This window comes from Lepidochelys kempii, chromosome 4 (genome assembly GCF_965140265.1).
Source record: "Lepidochelys kempii isolate rLepKem1 chromosome 4, rLepKem1.hap2, whole genome shotgun sequence".
Classification (NCBI taxonomy): Eukaryota; Metazoa; Chordata; order Testudines; family Cheloniidae; genus Lepidochelys; species Lepidochelys kempii.
In genome coordinates, this window is record NC_133259.1 from 23,812,357 (window position 1) to 23,835,068 (window position 22,712).

Here is a 22,712-nt window from a genome sequence, read left to right on the forward strand (position 1 = left end):
ATCTGTTAGTCTTTAAGGTGTCACCGGACTCCTGGTGTTTGTGGCTACAGCCTAACACGGCCACCCTTCCCATACGGAGCGACAGTAGTTTTCACTGCAGAGAAGTTACTTTCAAAACCCCTCAGCGCGAGAGGCAGATGAGCAGGCTCATGGGTGCAGCCATCAAGCACGGACTCTCCCCTCGGGCAGCAGCAGCGCCGCTGGCTGCTGGCAGGGTGGCCGCCGAGTCCCGCTTTGCTATCGGGCTGTGCAATCACTAGTGGGAGCTGGTGAGGGCAAGCGCGGAGAAGGGAAAAAACCAAAACAAATAAAACTGCAGCGCCTGAGAGAACCTGGCGGGGAGAAACACCACCACCAGCAGCGGACCCAACTTTGTGGCGCGGAGGCGCCGCGGCGGCAGAGAGCGGCGCCTGCTCTCCGTCCCGGGGCCCGCGGACCCAGCGGCGGGGGCGGCCTGGCAGCCGGTAAGGGAGCTCCCCGCGGGCCGCGTTCTGGGGCCAGCGAGCTCCGGCAGCGGCAGAGGCAGAGGTGGGTGGCGGGGGGGGCGGAAATGCAAAAGCCCCCCCCCCCCCCGCAAGAGGGTGGGTGGCTGCGCTCCGGGGCGGGGGCGGGCCGCTTGCTCCCGAGCCGGCTGGGGTTTGCGTGCGGTACCTGTGCCCTGGCAACCGGCCCCGAGGCGAAGCGGCGCTGGGATGCTGCAGCCGGGACCTGGCTGGAGGCGGAGGCGCCCTGCCGCTCGGGCAAGGCGGCGGCGGCTCCTGGCAGTCGGGGCTGGGGCGGGGAGGGGAGGGGAGGCAGCGAGCGAGCGAGCGGCTGCAGCAGCGGGACCTGGGGACTGAGCCTGGGGGGGCCCCCCGCCCCGCCCCGCCCTTGGTGATTGCCTGTGTTGGGGCTTTTCTGTGTGTGTGGGGAGGGGGAGGGGGGTTCTGACTCTGAACTAAGTTTTCCACCCTAGGCTCCTACTGGCACCCCAGAGAGAAGCGCCCTGTTTCTCCCAGGTGCTGCTGGGCCGCCCCGCTTTCATTGCCCTGGGAGCTGACGGTGCTCGGTCGCGCTGCAAACCAGACCACTGCTAGCGTGGGGCCCCCCGCAAACGGATTTAGGAGCCCACCTGTTGGTACCCAGGGTTGGGAAATGTTGGCGGTTTGGGGGGGGTGTTTAAGTAGCTGCTAAGTGTGGCTTGCATGTGGAAATGTTGCGGGCAAAAGTGTAAAGGGGTTTCGGTTGATATCTCCGTGTTCCTGAGATCAGATCAGCTGCTAGGTTATTATTTGGTACTTGGCGTCCCCTGCCAAGGGGCTGGGTTGGCAAGGGGTGGAGATAGGTTGTTATGCCGCTTTCCCCCCTCCCCCCGCCACTCTAATCTTTTTATCATATCACTATTAAGTTGATTGTATTGATAGCTTCATGATTGCACTTAAACCATGCCACAGAATGGACCTTAAAGACTGCAGAAATTAATTGCACCTGTGCGTCTTATTCCAGCCCGCCCCCTACCTGTTTTGATCAGAAGAACTTGGTACAGTGTTTTCAATTCGTACTGGAGCATAGTCTATGTTTTCCAACCTGCCTTGAGCTGCCTATCTGACTAAATCAGATCAGTGATAATGATTTTTGGCAGCTCCTAGGGATTTCGCGGGGAGAGCTTCCCCTTTAACACCATAAGCTGAACTGCTCTTGGAGAGACATTATTATTATTAAGGTGGAGAACGAATGACTCACTGTGCACTCAAAGGTGCCTGTGAAGGAACACAGAGAGAAAAGTCTTTAAACTATCCAAAAACACCTAAAAATAAACATATTACAATTGCAAAAACATCTGTAATGTTAGCAAAGAAGCATCAGCTGAAGAGAGGTAATTGTACTCAACAATGCAAAGGGGGCTGTTAAAGGACAGGATATTGGCTAAAAAAAGTTGAAGTTAATTTAGGCAATTTATGTGGAAATACCACTGAAATTGTAAATCAGCAGCTGGATATTAATGGGATTCCTACATCTATACTCACCAAATATATATCCAATTTCCTAATTTTGCAGCTACATTGGTGACATTTTTAATCCTGTTCATTGGTTGGAAAAAGCGGTGGAAGTCTCATCTAGTGACCTTTGAGTAACCATAAGCCAAAGTATAGGTGTAAAGCCTCCTTTAACATTTTTAGTGGTCATATAACTGTGTTCTAACTGTAAAAAGAATATTCAAAGATTTGCAATTGTACATGACAGCGTTCTTCTAATCCCTTTAGAAACATTTGCTGTAGAGATGTTTGCTGAGAATATGGCATTTTGGCTTCAAGTGCTTTAATGTCATTTGGTAAATCATTGTAAAATCATGCAAAACAACTGCCATCTATTCTGTAAGTTTGCCATTATTGTAGTGATGTTTTGCATGTAAAGCATATTTAAAATTATACAATACGTTTAATTTACCATGACTTCAAACATAGTTTATAATCATGCAAGTAGGGCTCTTTTTTTTTTTTAGTTTTAAATTTAACTTAATGCAAGAAAATTTGAGACAGCATGTTATTTGTCTAATTTGAGGGGCTGTTTAGTAAGCCACTGGATCCTTTCCTTTTGGTCACATGTTACAGTTTGGTATGATCTCATTACTCCTGTGTCGAAAGCTGTTGGTGCATTTTTAATGACACTGAAATGTGCTTTTAAATCAAAATGTCTGTCAAGATAAAACTTGTTTTATTGTGGAAGATAATGGAGAATGCTGTAAATTGATGAAACAAAAGTAATTCTTTCTCTCTCACACTCTCAAGAATGCTTCACTCGTTGTTTATAAATAAGTTTTGCTCCACATAAAATACTGACTTATAGTGCTCAATTTTCTGAAGTTCTGTTTTGAAAACAGCGCTTACCCAACTCATTGCTAGCTGACTGAAGAGCCCGATGAGAGAGTTTCACTTGCTACAGGGAAAAAGTAAACAGTTAAAATGTACATTCAGAACAAATACATACCTGCTATACCCAGCGTTATTTTCTGACAAATAATTATATTGAACAACTTTTAAATATATATTTTTTTCAAAAATTAAAATGACACTAAACTAGAGATGGCTTGTGGAAAAGTCAAGGAATGCACAGAGGTGTTATACTTCCAAATTTGACTTAGTGCTGATTACATTATTGGTAATAAAAGGCAAAATTCACGCCATGCAGAGGGCCAGCAAGAGGTCTCTGCAGCACTTGTGTTCCACTTCAGGTCTGGTGCATAGTTCCTCTGCACACGAGTGAGTTTCACCCAGAGCTTTTTTTTTTAATCGTTAGAATGCAGTATATTCAGTGTTAGATTATGCGGTGAAGTTAAGTTATATGGGTCACCATATTTAAATGCTGTGTTATTAAAAAGACCTTGCAATTATTTTAAAAGAGGGAATACAGAATAATAAATTATGGGGCTTGACCTTCTTCCCATGTCTTCGTAATTCCATTGACTTCAGGTGAGCTACTCCTGATTCTCACCTATGGGAGAGGAGAATCAGGGTTTCCAAGTCTGATTTTTGTAGGTACTTCCACCAAATGCAGACCCCCACTTTGTGTGTAAGACGATTGCTTTGTGTGGAACAGCTATGGACTATGGCTCCATCCTGTAGTGTGTTGAGGCTGTAACCCTGAGCCAGCAAAGCACTGAACAACAGGCTGAACTTCAAGCGTGTGAGTCGTCCAATTGGAGTTAGTGGGTTAAAGTTCAGCATGTGCTTAAGTCCTTTGCTGGGTGAAGGCCAGAATGCTCATTATTTTTCCTGATTGAGCCCTCAGGTCTTGAAATTTTCTTGCAAGAGAAATGTTACTGGGTGGTAACATTAAGTGACAGATTCACCAAGAACAGTTCACAAAGCCAGAGCTTTCTAGCCTGTTTGTTTCTGGATTTGTTTTCTATGCATTATTTCCTAGAAAACACAAAGTACAATATGTAAGTGATCGCATCGATCGGCAGGTGTGTGGAAATGGTGAGAGTTAGAAGAAAGCACTTTTTCAGGTGGGATATGTGAGTTCCTACTAATATGAAAAAAGTAATCTTATTTCTCACATGTTTACAATCTTTTCTATTTCTAACAGAACTAATGACTCAGGACTTCCTAAAATAGATATATATCTCTTAGATTTTAAGCTCTTTGGGGCTGGGATTTTCTTTTTATTGTGTGTCTACACAGTACCTAGTACAATGGGGATGGCATCTCTAACCACTGCTACGATACAAATAGTAATAAAAACCATTTTGCAGTACCTGATTTCAAATTTAATTAATCCTTGGATGCTTCTGAAGACCTCAATTAAACTTCTGAAAGGTATTCTCTCTCAATAATCAGGCAGCTCTAAGGGCAGAATATTGCACTAGTCCACTTGGATAAGACGCTGCTATAATTATTCCACTTAAGGAGTTAGAAAATTTAGATAGGTTTCAGAGTAGCAGCTGTGTTAGTCTGTATTCGCAAAAAGAAAAGGAGTACTTGTGGCACCTTAGAGACTAATCAATTTATTTGAGTATAAGCTTTCATGAGCTACAGCTCACTTCATCGGATGCATTCAGTGGAAAATACAGTGGGGAGATTTATATACATAGAGAACATGAAACAATGGGTGTTACCATACACACTGTAACCAGAGTGATCACTTAAGGTGAGCTATTACCAGCAGGAGAGCGGCGGGGAGGGACGGACCTTTTGAAGTGATATTATCTGAAATGGGGGGAAATGAAAGAAAGATGTAGTGTTTGTATAATGTTGCTTCCCTCAGTTTAGGGGCAATGCATTTCTCTTCATAGTCAGGATTCAAATACCTGAGGCTAAACACAGGGCCTAACCCTGCAGAGATTTACACAGGTTAGTAACTTTGTACCTGTGAGTAGTTTCCTTGAGCTCAGAGAAACTACTCAACTGAGGAAGGTTACATGACTAAGCATTCACAGGATTTGGGCTATATTTCGTACCTGGCAGCAAATGTAAAAAAACTCGTTTTACCACATGTCCAGGAACATTCCTCTGCCTGTAGCTTTGTGTATCTGCCATGGAGTTATCTTTGGCCACAATATGAACTGCTGATAGAAATGAGTGATTCTGATCTAAATGACAACGCTTCTTAAAACTAGACCCAAAACACATGGAGTCATCATATAGTAGCTCCTTTTTTGTATCGATAAACTACTGTTGTTGCATTGTCTGACATAATATAAATATTTGGCCTTGATGGGCAAAACTCTGAAGGAGGTGACTGGAAAACTCTTCATACAGCTATCAGTTCTAGTCCATTCATATGAAAACTGGTTTCTGTCCTGGTACAAGTTCCAAAGCATGCTTAGCCCTGACAAGAAGCACCTAGTCTTCATTCAAGAATCTGTATCCCAGTGTGGCTTAAAGAAGAGAAATATAACAACAGATAGAGGGTAAGAGTTTCAAAGGCACAAAGGGGAGTTTGGTGCCCAATTCCCGGTGAGCTTTCAAATCTCCCTTATAAATAATACAGCACTTTATATCTAAATATATCTTTATATCTACCATCCCAATTCTTCTGATGCATGTGAGAGGAAAGAGACTTGCATACCGTAGCTAATGTAAGGTGGGCTCTAGGTTTTTTAATAAGAAAACACTGTTAAAGTAACCAAAATATTTTTGAAAATATAATAAAACCTTGGTGTATGTTTATTCCTGCTCTTCCATGTGTTCAAATGCTGAGCTGCATTTCCTCTCTCTAAAACTTCAGCATTTAATGTAGTTGTCAAGAAATAGTGGCTTCATGTGGAATTGTTAGTTATTCCTTATGATCTGCTCAAGCCACTTTTAATTTTTGTGTAAGTGATCTTTTCTTTTCTGTAAGTAGTTCTAGTATGTAGACTTTTATATTGTTCTGCACATTCTTCTACCACACTGGATTAATCTCACTGATGCTTTTAGCTTGGACTCCAATATTTTCTTCCACTCGTCCAACAATTTATTCCCCCTTTGTAACAGGTAAATAGTAACTCTGTCTTTTGATTCTGCCTTTAGCTCTAAAAATGTGCAAGTGTTTGTGTACTCATCATTAATTTTTCAGTGAATTTGAACCTCCCAAAACATTAATACATAAATAGTCAGATTCAAGATTGTACTGGTTCCTAAAGAGGAACAACAAATAGAATAATATCTTTGTTATTTAGCATGCTGATTTTTGGCTCTTCAGACTATGCAGTGCTGGATGCAGACATATATTCCACCCCTGCCACTTTTCCCCTGCTTTCCCTTTCTCTTCAGTGTCCCCTTCACTTTTCTTTCCATCTCACTTATCCTCTCCTAACTAAATACCCAATGACATTTGCTAATATCATATTGTTCCCTTTTCTTGTGGGTTCTCCTTTGCCCACCCCTTTTCTATTTAGATTGTAAGCTCTTTGGAGTAGAAGTGTCTATTACTCTGTGTTAGTAAAGCACCTAGCACAATGGCACCCCATTCTTGGCCAGCCCTTAGGCACTACCATAATAAACGTGATAATTAATAATGAGTACAGATAGATCATCCTGTATCCTGTCTGCATTTCCTCTGCAAGTAAAACTGTAGCTTTTGCTTCTCTAGCAAAGGCTTTAATTCTTACCAGTTGCTTCTGCACTGGTGATGAATGCAGGGTGTCTGATCTCTTTCTTTTGGGCATTATCAGACACGATGTATCTCCTGTCACCCACTGGGCTGTGTGGAGAAATTGCACCATTTCATCCAGCGGAATATCCGAATCCCTTTGCAAAGGAATTATTGATTGTCTTTTTTGTAAGGAAAGGGATAAGGAGGTTGTCAGATTACAGAGCATCATACACACCTAAATTTGGGGTAACATTATCACCTTGCAGATGTCTGTCGTGGGTGTTAAATGTCGAGCTTTTAAACGTGTAGTTCATTATTTTAATTTTTCCAGAGCAGTTTCTCCTTGGTACTTCTCAGCATCTCGGGGGGCTCAGATGACAAGATAAACTACTCAAGATTGTTTCGTGCTTACCGTGATGTTATTACATCTCTTGATGAATAGTGTCAGGTGGCACAATTTTGATCTTATGTCCACAGTGTAAATTGAATTGTAACTCAATTGAAATTAAATGGAGGTACACCCCCAGTTTAAAAATTGAGATCAGAATCAGGCCCACAGGAAATCCCAGCAGGATTGTTTCCTGGGAACTTTTGCTTAGTCTAAACCTTTTTTGTTTTGTTTTAAATGAAGATTTTCGCAACTGAGATCATGAAGATGGCCTTCTCCCTTGCTGAGTTTACACCTTGTTATTCTGAAACAGTCATGCAAAGAGAAGTGGAATTCTGTATTCAGTTTACTTGGGATTTTTTACCTCCATTATGAAACAGCTTGAAAGGTTCAAATCCTGTTCTCCTTTCTCACATGATAGTCCCACTCAAGTCAATGACACTTCTCCCATGAGTAAAATGAGCAGGAAATTGTGGCTAAAGTGCTGGTAAAAATGACAGCTTGAGGTTCCATATTATTCTTTCTCTAAGACTCCAGATCAAATTTGTTGAGTTTAAAAGTCAAAAGTCTGACAATCAAGAAGTTTTCTTTGCCACTTACATCGGCACTGCTGAAAATATTTGTGCAGCCAGACCTGACTGTAGCTGATAATTTTGTGGTTACCAAGAGGTCCATGGTATTACAGTGACAAGTAATAGGTACATAGACAGCAGCAGAACACATCCGGTTAACTTCTAACAGCCATGAAATAGTTAAGTGCTAACAGTAGTGAAAACTTGTCTCTGTATTGTATGAAACAGTGACTAGCAGGGAGTCGCTATGATATGCTACATATGAATTAGATGGTATTTTATTTTTATATCTAAGTTACCAGGTTTTGTTTTGTTTAAAGTTGTATCCAAGCATCACTTAGAAATGCCAGCTCAGTTGATGATTTCCCTGCAGAATGGTGACCTTGCAGATGAAAGCTTGAATAGAAAAGGAGTACTTCTTTCCTTTTTGTCATGTCCTCATATATTGAACCAATTTATTTATAATTTTCCTTCCATATCTAGTTCTTGGAGTGCCATATTTTAATATAGGCCCTCTTTTTGAAGCAATGACAACTAAAATATAGGAAAATCATGGTTCTCTTTGATAATCTTCATTATTGTTTTGATTAATTTTTTCAGTCCTATGCATGAGTGCTATGTAGTTAGTATTTGACATTTTGTATTTTTGCATCAACCTAGTGTCATACAGAGAAAATCATTGTAATAGGTGCCCTGTTTATGGAAAAATGTATAAATAAAACTTAGGTACATTCTCTCTCATGTGTCAAAACAAAATGCACAGTAAGGCAGCTTCTTTAATAATAAATTAACTCTTGTATGGCTTTACAAATTCATAACTCCTTATATGAATTGAACTTTGAACTTCATTGCCCTTAAAGTTATTATTTTAATAAAAAGTTAAAATCAGCACGATGTTTTGCTTAAGTGGAAATACAGTATATGGGGACTTATCAGTGATGAAATAATATTCTAAATTTCACAACATAAAACCAGAGGATGTGTATTTCAATGAATAAAGTGTTTGGCTCATATTTCAAAGATATTGAGTTAAATCCTTATAAATATTAAAATATATTTTAATTTTTTCTATGAACTGGATTATAAATTCATGTATTCTTGCCACTTTTCTAAAAAAAACAAAAACACAAAATTTTGTGTTCTAGGTGACCTAGAATATTTCAAATGTAAAAGCCAAGTCAAAAAGGTGAGCCTAATAACATATATATGTAAAAGCAGCCACATTAGAAAAGAGCCCTTTTAAAAGCCCTTTTATTCCCTGAAGCGACCAGCACTTTTGCATGTGCACAGCTTCATGTATGTATATATTTGCAGGATTAGGGCTTTAATTGGGATTAATTTAATTTCCCCCTTTCCAGATTAAGAGACTCCAGATCAATTAAAGATCACAAGGAGAGAGGACTAACTGGTCCCAACTGTTGTAATTAATTTGCCTACTGTAAATAGCTGTTTTGATGGATATCCCATTTTCAATATGCCAGTAACTTCCTTTGTCTGCTTTACCTTCTATTACTCTTACACAAATGTGGCAGAGGATTGGGCCCAAATTGTTCAAATGCTGCAGATGGAAATGTTTGAAAAACTATATAGGAGACACTATCAGTGGTCAAGAGGTTTCAGAGTAACAGCCGTGTTAGTCTGTATTCGCAAAAAGAAAAGGACTACTTGTGGCACCTTAGAGACTAACCAATTTATTTGAGCATGAGCTTTCGTGAGCTACAGCTCACTTCATCGGATGCATGCCGTGGAAACTGCAGCAGACTTTATATATACACAGAGAATATGAAAAAATACCTCCTCCCACCCCACTGTCCAGCTGGTAATAGCTTATCTAAAGTGATCATCTCAGGTGGGCCATTTCCAGCACAAATCCAGGTTTTCTCACCCTCCACCCCCCCCCCCCCCCAAATTCACTCTCCTGCTGGTGATAGCCCATCCAAAGTGACAACTCTTTACACAATGTGCATGATAATAAAGTTGGGCCATTTCCTGCACAAATCCAGGTTATCTCACCCCTTCACCCCCCTCCCAAAAACCACACACACAAACTCACTATCCTGCTGGTAATAGCTCATCCAAAGTGACCATTCTCCCTACAATGTGCATAATTAAGGTGGGCCATTTCCAGCACAAATCCAGGTTTTTCTCACATCCCCCCCACCCCCATACACACACAAGAGGGTTGTTAATCACTTGATGGACATCCCATTTGATCAATGGAATAGGCAGATTGTACTGTTAAAAATTGCTGCTGATGAATATATATATATATATATATATATATATATATATATATATATATATATATATATATATATATATATATATATATATAGGTAGAGTAATTTTGTTTCAATTGTAGAGGATTTTGCAGAATAAAAGTATCCATTTAAATGTTTTGCTTTATGTGGCAGTTCTTAAGCTTAACTATAAAGCATTTCTTTTCTTGTAAAGGTTTAAGACCCCAGCTTACAAACAGAATTTGGGCTAAATTGTGCTTCCCTTTACCTACATTAGAAGCCCAGTTCTGTAGTTAGTATGAGAAAGGTAGACAAAGAAAGACATGCCTGTTGGTAGTTACATAACTTTTAAAGCACACAAATAAAATGATTTGTAATCAGATATTTAAAAATCAATTCTTCCTTTATGTGCCTGCAAAGGTTTGCATTCAAGACTCCTCTTTTCCCCACGAAGAGAAGATCTCTCTTCCTCACGCACAGGCATGCGCATCCATCTTTTCCAGACAGAGAGTATAAACATTTTTATAAGCTACATCTTCCCTAGCTAAATCGGTTCAAAGCGTATGGTGCTCATAGACTGTGTGTGTATGCACACGAGAAAGATTTGGACAGGACAAACATAATTAATCTTGCTTCTATGCAAGATGTATTTTGAAGGCAGGATATTATAATTGAGATTAGGTTAATTATCTGTATTGGTTACCAAGGTTGAATGTATAAGATTTTCCAAAAAAGACATTTATCTTCTATTATAACTGTCTTTTGTGCAGGCATTTGCAGCCTGGAGGAATCTCATTAAGCACATACAAACCTCACTTGATTCGCTTTGTCTAGAGGCAGGCCTTTAGGGGCCAATTCTGAATGGGGGCTCCCTGCACAGCCCTTAAGCACGTGTGCCGTCTCAATCGCTTCAGTGGGTTGACACAAGATTGGGATCTAAAGATTTGAGATACACCTTTTCTAAAGCATTTTGAGATCGTTGGGTGAAGAGTGATGCCTAAATCCAATGAATTGTTATGCATAGTGTGCACATTGACAGTTATTCTGTATAGCAGCATTTCTCCAACTGGGCTCCGCGGACCCTGGGGGCCCCAGTGGGTACTTCAGGGGTCTGTGAGCCTCGCTGATGAACTCCTCCCCCTCTCTCTATCTCCCGGAGGCTACTAAAGCCAAACTGGGAGATTTTAGGCGCTAAAAGTCCAGCGGCGCAGCGGGGCTAAGGCAGCTCTCTGTCTGCCCTAGCTCCGCACCACTCCTGGAAGCAACCAGCATGTCCCTGTGGAGGGGTGCCGCCGACTCTGCAACTGTGGGGAATTGTGGGGGCGGTGCCCGCAGACAGGGGCAGTGTGTGGAGACCCTCTGACCCCCTGCCTAGGAGCCACTACCAGAGAGATGTGCCGGTCACTTTCGGGAGCTGCCCAAAGTAAGCGCCACCCAGCCAGAGCCTGCACCCCTCATCCTTTCCCACACCTCAACCCCCTGCCTCAGCCCAGAGTCTGCACCCCCTCCTGCACCCAAACTCCCTCCCACAGCCCACACTCCTACCCCAGCCCAAAGTCTGCACCCAAACTCCCTCCCAGAGCCCACACCCCTTCCAACACCCCAAACCCCTGTCTCAGCTTAGTGAGAGGGTGGGGAAGGGGGGGGGATGGAGTGAGCGGGGGCCTGAAAGAGGTGTGGGGGGGTGGGGCCTTGGGGGAAGGGGTGGAGTGGGGGCTGAGCAGGGAGGCTTGGGGATCCCCGAAAGATTTTTTTGTTTTGTTACATAACTGCATTCAAAAATAAAACCATGTAAAACAGTAGTGCCTACAAGTCCACTCAGTCTGACTTCTTGTTCAGCCAATCGCTAAGACAAACAAGTTTGTTTATATTTACGGAAGATAATGCTGCCTGCTTCTTATTTACAAGGTCACCTGAAAGTGAGAACAGGCGTTTGCATGGCACTTTTGTAGCCGGTATTGCAAGGTATTTATGTAAGATTCATATGCCCCTTCATGCTTCGGCCACCATTCCAGAGGACATGCTTTCATGCTGATAAGGCTCCTTTAAAAAAAAGTGTTAATTAAATTTCTGACTGAACTCCTTGGGGGAGAATTGTACGTCTCCTGCTCTGTTTTACCTGCATTCTGGCATATATTTCATGTTATAGCATGATGACCTAGCACATGTTTGTTTTAAGAACACTTTCACTGCAAATTTGACAAAACGCAAAGAAGGTATCAATGTGAGATTTCTAAAGATAGCGATAGCACTCGACCCAAGGTTTAAGAATCTGACGTGCCTTCCAAAATCTGAGAGGAACAAGGTGTTGAGCATGCTTTCAGAAGTCTTAAAAGAACAACACTCTGATACAGAAACTAAAAAACCTGAACCACCAAAAAAGAAAATCAACCTTCTGCTGGTGGCATCTGACTCATATGATGAAAGTGAACATGCATTGGTCCACACTGCCTTGGATCGTTATCGAGCAGAACCCATCATCAGCATGGACGCATGTCTTCTGGAATGGTGGTTGAAGCATGAAGGGACATGTGAATCTTTAGCGCATCTGTCATGTAAATATCTTTTGATGTCGGCCACAACATTGCCATGTGAATGCCTGTTCTCGCTTTCAGGTGACATTGTAAACAAGAAGTGGGCAGCATTATCTCCTGCAAATGTAAATAAACTTGTTTTTCTTAGCGATTGGCTGAACAAGAAGTAGGACAGAGTGGACTTGTAGGCTCTACAGTTTTACATTGCAGTCAAAAACAAATCAGGGTTTTTTTGTACACAATTCTACATTTGTAAGTTCAACTTTCATGGTAAAGGATTGCATTATAGTACTTGTGTAAGGTGAATTAAAATACTATTTCTTTTGTTTTTACAGTGCAAATATTTGTAATAAATATAAAGTGAGCACTGTACACTTTGTATTCTGTGTTGTAATTGAAATCAACATATTTGAAAATGTAGAAAACATCCAAAATATTTAAATAAATGGTATTCTGTTATTAACAGCATGATGATTTTTTTTAATTGCTTGACAGCCCTACTATTTATATTTTACAGCAGTGGCAGAGGGTCTTATCCAAACAGTAGGCAAAGCAGCAGGCAGATCCATGTTGTGTATTAGAAGAAAATCACTGAGAAAAGGAATACATTTTAACTTATCTGCTTATGACTTTTCTCTGAGTCTTTCTCACACTGTGACCCTTGAGATTTGTCTTTTTCCCCACTGCTCCTTCCACAAGTAAGCAGAAGACAGAAAATTCCTGAACTGTTGTTTGAATGCCATCATTAATTTCCAGTTTGTTTTCTCCTGTCTCCAGCAAGATGAAGGTTATATTAAAAAGAAAAGTAATCGAAGCAAACTAATTTGATTCCTTTAAAAGAATTTTCAGAGAATAATACAGACTCACGTTAGCAATGGGAAATGTGCAGTTATTAGTCTGCCAAGGTTATTGTCACCATCGACAACAAGTTGCTGACCTAAAAAAGGATCTACAGAAATCAACAGTTTGACCATCTATGTTGGAAGAGAATGAAGGTCTTAAATATTTATTAAATTTTGCTCAATACTGTTAGGAAAGAATAGTCGTTCTCTTCTTAAAGGCAAACTAGGGTATTGTCAGGGCTATCAGATTTGGGGTGAAATTCACTGAGCAGTAGCGCACCAGCACGTAAGTGTTGCCATGTGGTGTAAAATATAGTATTTTTCTTAAGGTCCCCTGGGAGGTCTGTGAGTATGTGAGAATCAGAACTTCTGTTGAAAAAAAAAAAAACGGTTGTGGAGAAAAGCTTGAAAAGGTTATCTGTGCATGCCTTAAAGGCTTGGAAACCTGAAGGCAAATAAAAAGAACCCCATGTATATTACTATTATTTAAATCTCAGGCAATTTAAACCAACCTCATGATTTTCTGAGGCCTGATTCATGATTATTGAACATTTGAGGTTGGCAGTACGGTTTGTTACTTATTTTGATCATTTAAATCATGCACAGTCATTTTGCTGACCCTCTGCAGGGGGGGTGGGATTTCATCCTTTGTGCCCACCTCAAATTTTCTAACACACCCTGACAGTTCATGCAGCATGACTTGGAAGGGTATGCAAAAAAGGAGACTTCCCATAAGCGTCTGTCTAATCTACTGTTTTCATGCTGCCCATGTGCTTTCAGATATGGTGCATCTATTTGAAATATTTACCCCAATCTCATTTTTGCTCCTAGTAGCATTCAAACATGTTTATACAACCCTTTTTGGTTTTGCCATTTCCATTCCTCTTATTGCAGATTAAATTAATATAGACTGCTTTGTACAACTGTAGGCCTTGACTCTGCAATTGGATCTTTTCCTCTGGGGTCACCCACACCAATCCCTGTTGAAGTCAGTGGAACTCTGCATGGGTCTGCCAGTACAGACCTGAATGTAAGACTGGGGCCTTTTTTATAGTTTTCTCAAGCCAAACTCCAAAACTGTACAGAGCTAAGAACAAGAGAGCAGATTGTATATAATATGATTGACAGACGACACTGGTGTTAAGAGAAAAGGAGTACTTGTGGCACCTTAGAGACTAATCAATTTATTTGAGCATGAGCTTTCGTGAGCTATAGCTCACTTCATCGGATGCATACCGTGGAAACTGCAGAAGACATTATATACACACAGAGACCATGAAACACACAGAGGCCCAGTGGGAGGAGGTATTGTTTCATGGTCTCTGTGTGTATATAATGTCTTCTGCAGTTTCCACGGTATGCATCCGATGAAGTGATATGTAGCTCACGAAAGCTCATGCTCAAATAAATTGGTTAGTCTCTAAGGTGCCACAAGTACTCCTTTTCTTTTTGCGAAGACAGACTAACACGGCTGTTACTCTGAAACTGGTGTTAAGGATATTTTTTAATTTTTGAACATATTAAAGGATTTAAAAACATTTAGACATAACACTAATTATTGCGGAAGAATTAAGTCAAGATACATTGTAAGTTCTTTGGGGCATGGGCCATTTTTTTGTTCTGTGTTTGTACAATGACTGGTCCATTACTGGGGATCATAGTATAGAACGATACTTAATTAATAATGAGATATGAGGTGAGATGTAAAAAGTCAAATGGATAGAAGGATGAAAAAAGGCTCTTCCCTCAGCAGCTCTAGTATTCTGGGGAAAGCCTTTGTATTGACAGTGTCTGGAGCCTGGCTCAGTGAGATAAGGTAGGGAAGAATTTACAAACAAAGGCCTGGTCTTACTACGCAGTACTCGTGTTTGACTTTACTACCATGAATTGTCTCAATGAAATAACAAAATTACTTGTGGTAGTAGATACAAGCACGTTCGTGAATAGTTTAATTGATTTCAATGAGGCTACTCTTGGTTGTGTAACTTTAGCGCCCTTTTGGCCAAGATGGAGTCTGCTCTGCAGGCAGCTCTGGCCAAGAGACAGTGCACGCAAGAATGCACAAGGAAAAATCCCCTCTACCCCAGGGGCATCTGTTCCAAATCCCTCAGAGTGAACACACACACCCCCAGGAAAAGTACAATGGATATAATAAAGGGAGATATTTATTTACAGAGGGATGAGAGGAGAAAAACAACAAGAGGAAGTATAGGGGGAGCAGTAGAACAGCGTTGCTTCCAAACCAAGGCCCCACAGGCCCAATGGTAGCACAGTCTGAAAGGGCAGATGCTGACTATGTGTCAGCACACAGAGTTCAGGAGTCCTGAGCAAAGTTCTAGTTCAGTGCTGAGTCTTGGGTTCTCCTGGTCGTCTTCAGCACCAGTGAACTTTCCCCAAGAAACCCCTCTGGTGCCCTCTTCTGCTGCTCTCTGCAAAGCCACACAGAGCGACCACCTCCCCGCTTAACTAACTAGCGGCCTCCCTCCTTATTCCTAGCGCAGAGTCACAAGCCCCAGTACTCACAGCCCCATGCAGCTCTGGGCGGCAGTGATACTGGGTCCAGCTCTGGCCTGTCCTTCTCGGGCGATTCCTCCCTGGCACAGTGCTCCTCCTGGCTCCTGTCCTGGGGTGTCCCCAATCAGCCACCCTGTCCTTCCCAGGCTTCAGGCAGGTTCTCTCTCCTTCACTTTTTTGTCCAGGGCTTCACGGCTGCAGCCCTTCTCTTCCAGGGCTCCAGAGCTACACCCCCAAGTTTCCCTCCTTTCTCTCACTGCTCCCCCTCCCCACTAGGAAAAAAGATTTAAAGGGGCCATGCTTTCTAAACCCCAAGGGGTTACACTCTCCCCCCCCCCCCCCAAAGAAATAATCCTTGATGTCCCCATCAAGGTGAGCAACTCTACACTATGGATCCCCAGCAGGAGACACAGGGCTCCCATTCGTCAAGAGCATTTCCATTATCCATCTCACAGGACCCCGAGGGGTGGAACAGGTTTCCCATGAGGCAACTTGCCCCTCGTGGCACCCCAAAGATCTGTAGGTCACTGGGTTCTCCTAAACGATCATACGTCAGCACACACCTGGGCTTCCCTTCCCTAGAGGAACGTCTAGGCTGGCTGTTGGGTATTGGCTCAGGTGACACCACTGAACATGGAGGCAAGATGATGGGTCCTTGAGGCACAAATTCGAGGGCATCTGGGTTTAAAATGGCTGTTTGCAGTACAGGGTTCTCTGCCTGCACCAAACCTTCCTCATCGTGTTCTTGGGACGTCCCCACAGCGTCAGACAGTGGGGCCTTGGAAGTACTTATTGTGGGTTCTTCCCCTTCATCATCTCTTTGTGCTACAACTAGAGGATCCATTCGGGCTGGGGCATTCCAAACTGGATGAAGTGCCACAAGGCCGAGAACGCAAAGATATCGATCCGTCCCAACTTTGTTTTATCGAACATGTTTATCATCATAAGGCAGGTCTCCTCATTAAATGCAGACCAGTTGGAGTTGACCAGGGCCTGCTTGAGTTCTTTGATGGAGACGTAGCCACTGCGATTGGCAACCACTGTCTGGAACCAAGAAAAGGCCTCTGGGTCCACGCCAGGGGGCATGTTACCAGCAGGAGCCCTAGCTCCATAGGGTCCTGGCTGAGGGCACCATAGGGACTGGTAGATGGCTGCCCATAAGGCCCTCCTGGGGCTGGGCCTCCTGCATAAGGTCCCCCAGGAGCTCCAGATGGTGCTCCTCCTGGGGTGGGATGCCCATAAGCCCCTCCGCCAGATGGTGGTCCATAGGGGCCTTCAGGTGTTGGGCCGCCATAGGAACCACCAGGAAGCAGCCTACTTCCATACTGGCCTCTGGAATAGTAACCGCCCTGCGGGGCACCTGGGGCTGGCCCTGCTGATCCGGGGTAACCCTGCCCATACGGGTAGCCGGCCATGGCACTCTAAACTCCAAGGGGTTACTGTTTTAAAATCAAACTCTTGTGTAAGGTTTTGCAGGACTGGGGCCAGAAAGGATAGTAGAGAATGGTACCTTAAATGAATCTGCAGAGTTGTCTAAAGATGAGTAGTTTCAGAGTAACAGCCGTGTTAGTCTGTATTCGCAAAAAGAAAAGGAGTACTTGTGGCACCTTAGAGACTAACCAATTTATTTGAGCATGAGCTTTCGTGAACTACAGCTCACTTCATCAGATGCATGCCGTGGAAACTGCAGCAGACTTCTCTGTGTATATATAAAGTCTGCTGCAGTTTCCACGGCATGCATCTGATGAAGTGAGCTGTAGCTCACGAAAGCTCATGCTCAAATAAATTGGTTAGTCTCTAAGGTGCCACAAGTACTCCTTTTCTTTTTTTAAAGATGAGTAGTGATGTTTTTGTGCTTCTTTGTATGTGAAAGGGGATGGGTAAGTAACATTCTGCAGAGACTGAAGTGCGAGGACATGGCAGGCTTGAAGGAGTTCCACACCTTCACCTCCTTTGGCTTTGTGTTTTGTGTAAAGGATTTCATCATTGCTACTGCCTTGGCCTCACTAATGTGCAATGTTCCAGAAGTGATAAGATATGGTATATGGATGGATTTGTGGGGAAAAACCCAATACAAATAATAGGTAGGGCACACAGGAGTACTTGTTTCCATTCCTAGCTCTGCTAGTGACTTTCTGACCTAGTATAAACTTAAACATTTTATGGGTATAGCTATTATAACAATACTGGCAAAAGCCTCTTAGTGTATATTGGCAAAAAAAAAAGTACTTTTGCTGGTCTAGCTTATACTGCTTTGGTAAACAAAATAAGCTAGAACAGCCAATGCTGTATAATTGCATTTCCACTTTTGTTGGCAGAGAAATGTTGCAGAAAAATCACACCCCTAACTGATGTTGCTATGCTGGGTAAACGGTTCCTCCCCCCCGCCTTCTTTTTCCAGGGGGTATGAGAACCCACAGCCCCCATGTACTTCAGTGAGCAACATGAGTGCTGAGAATCTCTGAAGATGAGGCAATTTAATCTCTCTTACTTCCTTTGCCTGGCTGCTACTGGGCTTAATTAAGGTGTATGAAATAGTTTGAGCTTGTTGCATGAAAGGCACTAGAAGTCCAAAGTATTTAGTCATTTGATAGGAGTGCAGGGAAAACATATTGTTTAGTCAGGCCAAAGAAAACTTGGGAAAGGAGATTTATCTTTCACTTCAAGGGTCCTGTCTTAATGCTTTGAAGCACCAAGGAATGGAGCTTGTATTCAGTACTGGGAAAGGATATGCTTACCTGCCTTTGCAACTGGAAACAAAGCTATCATATATAATATATAGATTTACATAATATATAGAGGGGAAAACAATACCAAGGAGACAGAATAAAATCCATGAAGTTGAAAGAGGAACTTTGGGGTCATTACCCCAGCTGATGTTAGATCAGCATTGCTCCAGTGAAATCAGTGAAGCTAGGCTAATTTACACCAGCTGATGATCAGAGAAAACAAATATTTAATTGCAAGAGCACCCTATTTCTAACAAATATTTATCCAGTTATGTGTTCAGAGGGGATGTAAGGACGTGAGAAGAGCTACCAGAGCCAATAAGCAGGATAATTTGTGGCATCTTTTCTATGGACGTTAGAGTTTATCACGCAGCGTTTGAGCAACTGCTTAAATGGATTATGTAGCTGCTTATTATCTGTGGGAGACCATACCATCAAATACTATCCACAGAGGGAAAAGGTGGGTGGGATTACATGGCAAACCCCCCAGAATAGCTCAATCTTGTCTAAGCATCATAGTCCAATTGGTACATTTCCAAGCGTCCTCAAATTGTGAGTAGCACAGTTAAAATATGGGAGGAGCCAGATCTACAGGGTCATAGGTTTGAAGCCACCCATATCTAAAGATGAGAGGATGTTTTTTCCTCTCACAAGTTAATACCACTCAAGGCACCACTAGCACATTATATGCATCCTGCAGAACACATCAGATCGGCAAATCCTTACCTTCATTCGCAAAACTGTATTGATGGTGGGAGGAATATGTTGCCGGGCAGGGACACAGATGCATGTGTGAAGTAATTAATCTGATGATTTTGATCCATTTTTCCCCTGCAGCCTTTCTGACCACACACAGTTTTCTGGTATTGGTTATTGCCCTTTCAATCAGATAACCAACCCACGGTACAGGATGAAGAGTATGATATAAGGCCATTTCTGAACATACTGATATTGCAGACCCCTTTGCGCAGGTACCTGCCTTCCATATGTCTGACCCAAGGGCAGAGAGCTTATGTCTCCAAATCTGACATGGTGTTATCTATCCGTTTCCCTTCTCTTTTGCCCTCCGGTAAGGATTACATTAAAGATGTTTGTATCACAATGCCAGGGGAAAAGCATCGTGTGTCTCCAAAAAAAGGATTGTAGAATGTTGATTTATGCAGATTTGCTGCTTGTCATCTTCTTAAGATTTTAATGTGGCGGTTTTGCATTTATTTTGCCTCATTTTTGTCTTGGGAAGGTAGGTTAACCCTAGGTCTAGTGCAAGCCATGGAGATGTTAACATTAACAACAAGTGTTCAGTTGCGTGACATGATCGGTTTACACTCTTGCAGAACCATAATTAACATTTTATTGAACTGTGTAAACCAACATCCAGTTTGGATTTGTAACTTGATAAACATCTGTTCCAAAAGTTGCTGCAGTTAGAAATTTCTGTGTAAAGTTCCTCTTGACTGGCTGGCTTCAGTACCATTTTGGAAGGAAATGCTTAGCGTTTGATCGGGGTCAAGCCCTTCGTTCTCACTGCAATAGAGGTAAATCATTTGGTCAGTGCAAACAAGGTTTTTATGTTGGATCTGGTAAGAACAATTCTAAAACATAACATGTGCTGTTCTCTGCTAGAGTATACTCCATTAAAATAGAGAGCAACACTGCTTGACAATATCAGAAAACTCAAGAGGTGTCAAAGTTTAAATGCATCAATTTTCTTATCTGATGTTTGTGCCATAACACTTGCAAATGGATGGTATTTTTTTTAAATGAAACCAAAACTGTTTGTATATCTGAGTTATTTGGAATGTCCATAATTGCTGTATTGACAGTTCTTTTCAATTCTGCCTTGAGCTGGAAATATCCTTCATCTGTCTGTGTTTTTAACTTTTTTTGGCTGCTGAGTGACAATTACAAAGCCTGTAACCACAGCCTGCTTTGTGTATTGAGGTCTCAAGTAATCTTACACAAATGCATCAAACCCTCAAGGAATAAAATAGGGCTAGCTGCATGGATTTATCATATGATAACTTCAGAACAAAAGGTAGACACAGTCAAGGACACTGAGCGCTTTTCTGGTTCAGTATTCGTGATGAGCCGGTATAAATTATTGGGTTATATTGAAAGATAAATCTAAGTACAAATGTTTCCTGTATCATGTGACTCATGGGATGCAGGTGATCTGCTATTTAGAATTTAGGCCTGGAGTCAGGACTCCCCGCTTCTGTTCACTCTACCACTGACTTCGGCCTGATTTCAAAGGTACCAAAGATCCATCCAAATCTGTGGATGCCCAGCATCTTTGAAAAGTTAGGCCACTAAACTGTCTGTTCTCAGTTTCCTCATCTATAAAATGGGTATAACAGAACCCAGATTTGGAAAGCATTTTGTGCTGACAGTCTGTATGAGAGTCCCAGGACCGGAATGGCAGGGATATTATGGGTTTGATTTGAGGTGCACTGGCAGAGTTGCACAGGGGAGGGTATCATGTCTTAGTCCTTGGCTACGGTTGGCTCAAGTCAGCTTGTGTCGTTAAAGAGACACTGTCAACTTAAATATGGCCCAGAACTTAAGTTTTTCAAAAACTGGCTTGAATAAAGCCTAAGAAAAATAGAAATGGTTCCATAACTTAAAAGCAGTTGTTTTAAATATTTAACGGTAGTCCTTGAAACCCAAACATTACAACACTCAGAACCTAAAAGTGAAATGACACTATGAAAACTGGAAGAAATGCAAAAAAATTAACAAAGAGCACAGACAGTGACAAATAACCTGTTCTTTAAAATTTCTTCCACTTTCAGTGATTTAAGGTGTTTGTCATATAAGTAAAGACAATGTAACAAGCCGACAGTGGCAACTTTAAATTCATTTGCAAGTGAGAAATAAACAGAAAAAGAAATTTAACCTACATACACAATTTAAATCTTTTCTAGACTCTGGAGAAAAATCTTCCAAAATGTCTTTTTCGTTCTGCTGTCAGCTACATCTGTGCAAATTCATTGAAGTCTGTGGATGTGAGCAGAATTTGGGTTCTCACTTTTTTGATCTTCTTAAGCTTAGCTTAGCATGTTCTTTTTTTAATTAATGTTAAGGACACTGGTAGTAAAGTTGGTCAGAAAATGTGCTCTCCCCCTCCCCCGAGATTTTGGAGGGGATGGCGGGGAAGGTGGAGACATTGTTTTGTCAGTTTTCTACTTTACCAATTTTTTTTGGCTGAAATCCTAAATTTTTTAATTCGGAAATGCTGCCGTGATGGCTCATGGTGGGAGTTGTAGTTTAGATGTCTCATGCTCCCATCCTGCTCTGTATGCTAGGCTACTTCTCCCATGATCCACCATAGACTCTCCTCATTTGCCTCATAGTTGTCTCTGGCCATGATTCACCTATACTGATGCAGAGAGGTGTAGGTTATATCTTGTGGTCAGAAGGGATGTACAGCAAGAGTGGGCAGATGGTTGGATCCTGGGGAGCAAAGGTTGCTGTGAGGACACATTGGATCTTTTTTAGGTTACAACATTTATCCATTGCAGACACATTAGAGAAGCTTCGGAGATTTTAAATTTATTTGTTCAGATTTAAGACCTGCTCCCATTGAAGTCAATAGTAAGTCTCCCTTGGTGTTGAGCAGGAGAAGGACAAGGCCTTCAATGTAACTACAGTTTTAGAAAAACTGTGCCAGAGAATTGGAAGAAGGTCTCTGAATGGAGATAACAGCTGATATTTTTTTTTCAGTCAAAAGGAACTCTGCCAAAAGAAGTTATGACCTCACAAGCTAGAAGGTCATTGCATCTTGCTCCAGTTCTCTGAAGAACTTAATTTTCCAGAAGTATGCTCACAGTCTCAGATGATGACTAAGATTTAGATTCTTCATGAGAGACAGTGTCTCCAGTTGATGAATAAACATCAAAATAATCAAAACTGCTTAAGGTGGATGGTATAATCTCATATTGCTGTACATCATCTAATCTGCTTCTCTGATACTGTAAGAATTACCCCTATTGTGTATTTCCTAATATCTTGTTCGGGATGGTTTTTAAAAAGGTCTAAAATGACGTGGCTTGCATAATTTGTCTTGGGCAGTGACTTCCATAGAACTGAACTGAATATACTGGCAGTTAGGTTAGATTTACTTTTCATTATCTGCATTACTCCTAGTTGTGCCACTCTCTACCCAACCACACCAGTAAGTCAGGATGCACAGAGGTGATGATAGAAAGGAAGGTGGAAAGGGAATAAGTGTTTGTTGTACCAACAGAGATGCAAAGATACATACAGCCCAATCCCCCATAGTTGCTGTGGGAATCAGTTACAGTTTGATCACTAAATCTTCACATTAAAAAAAGT

At 41.9% G+C, this 22,712-nt stretch overlaps 1 protein-coding gene and 1 pseudogene across 1 annotated transcript in view; one reads left to right on the forward strand and one right to left on the reverse strand.

Moving 5' to 3' along the window:
- The first annotated feature begins 350 nt into the window (after nucleotides 1–350).
- Nucleotides 351–22,712, forward strand: part of BMPR1B (bone morphogenetic protein receptor type 1B) — a 356,174-nt gene continuing 333,812 nt past the window's right edge. Inside the window, exon 1 of the mRNA XM_073340728.1 lies at nucleotides 351–464. The gene's annotated coding sequence lies outside the window, so the exon portion shown is untranslated. The remainder of the gene's footprint in view (nucleotides 465–22,712) is intronic.
- LOC140910964 (peflin pseudogene) lies at nucleotides 16,480–17,063 on the reverse strand (annotated as a pseudogene).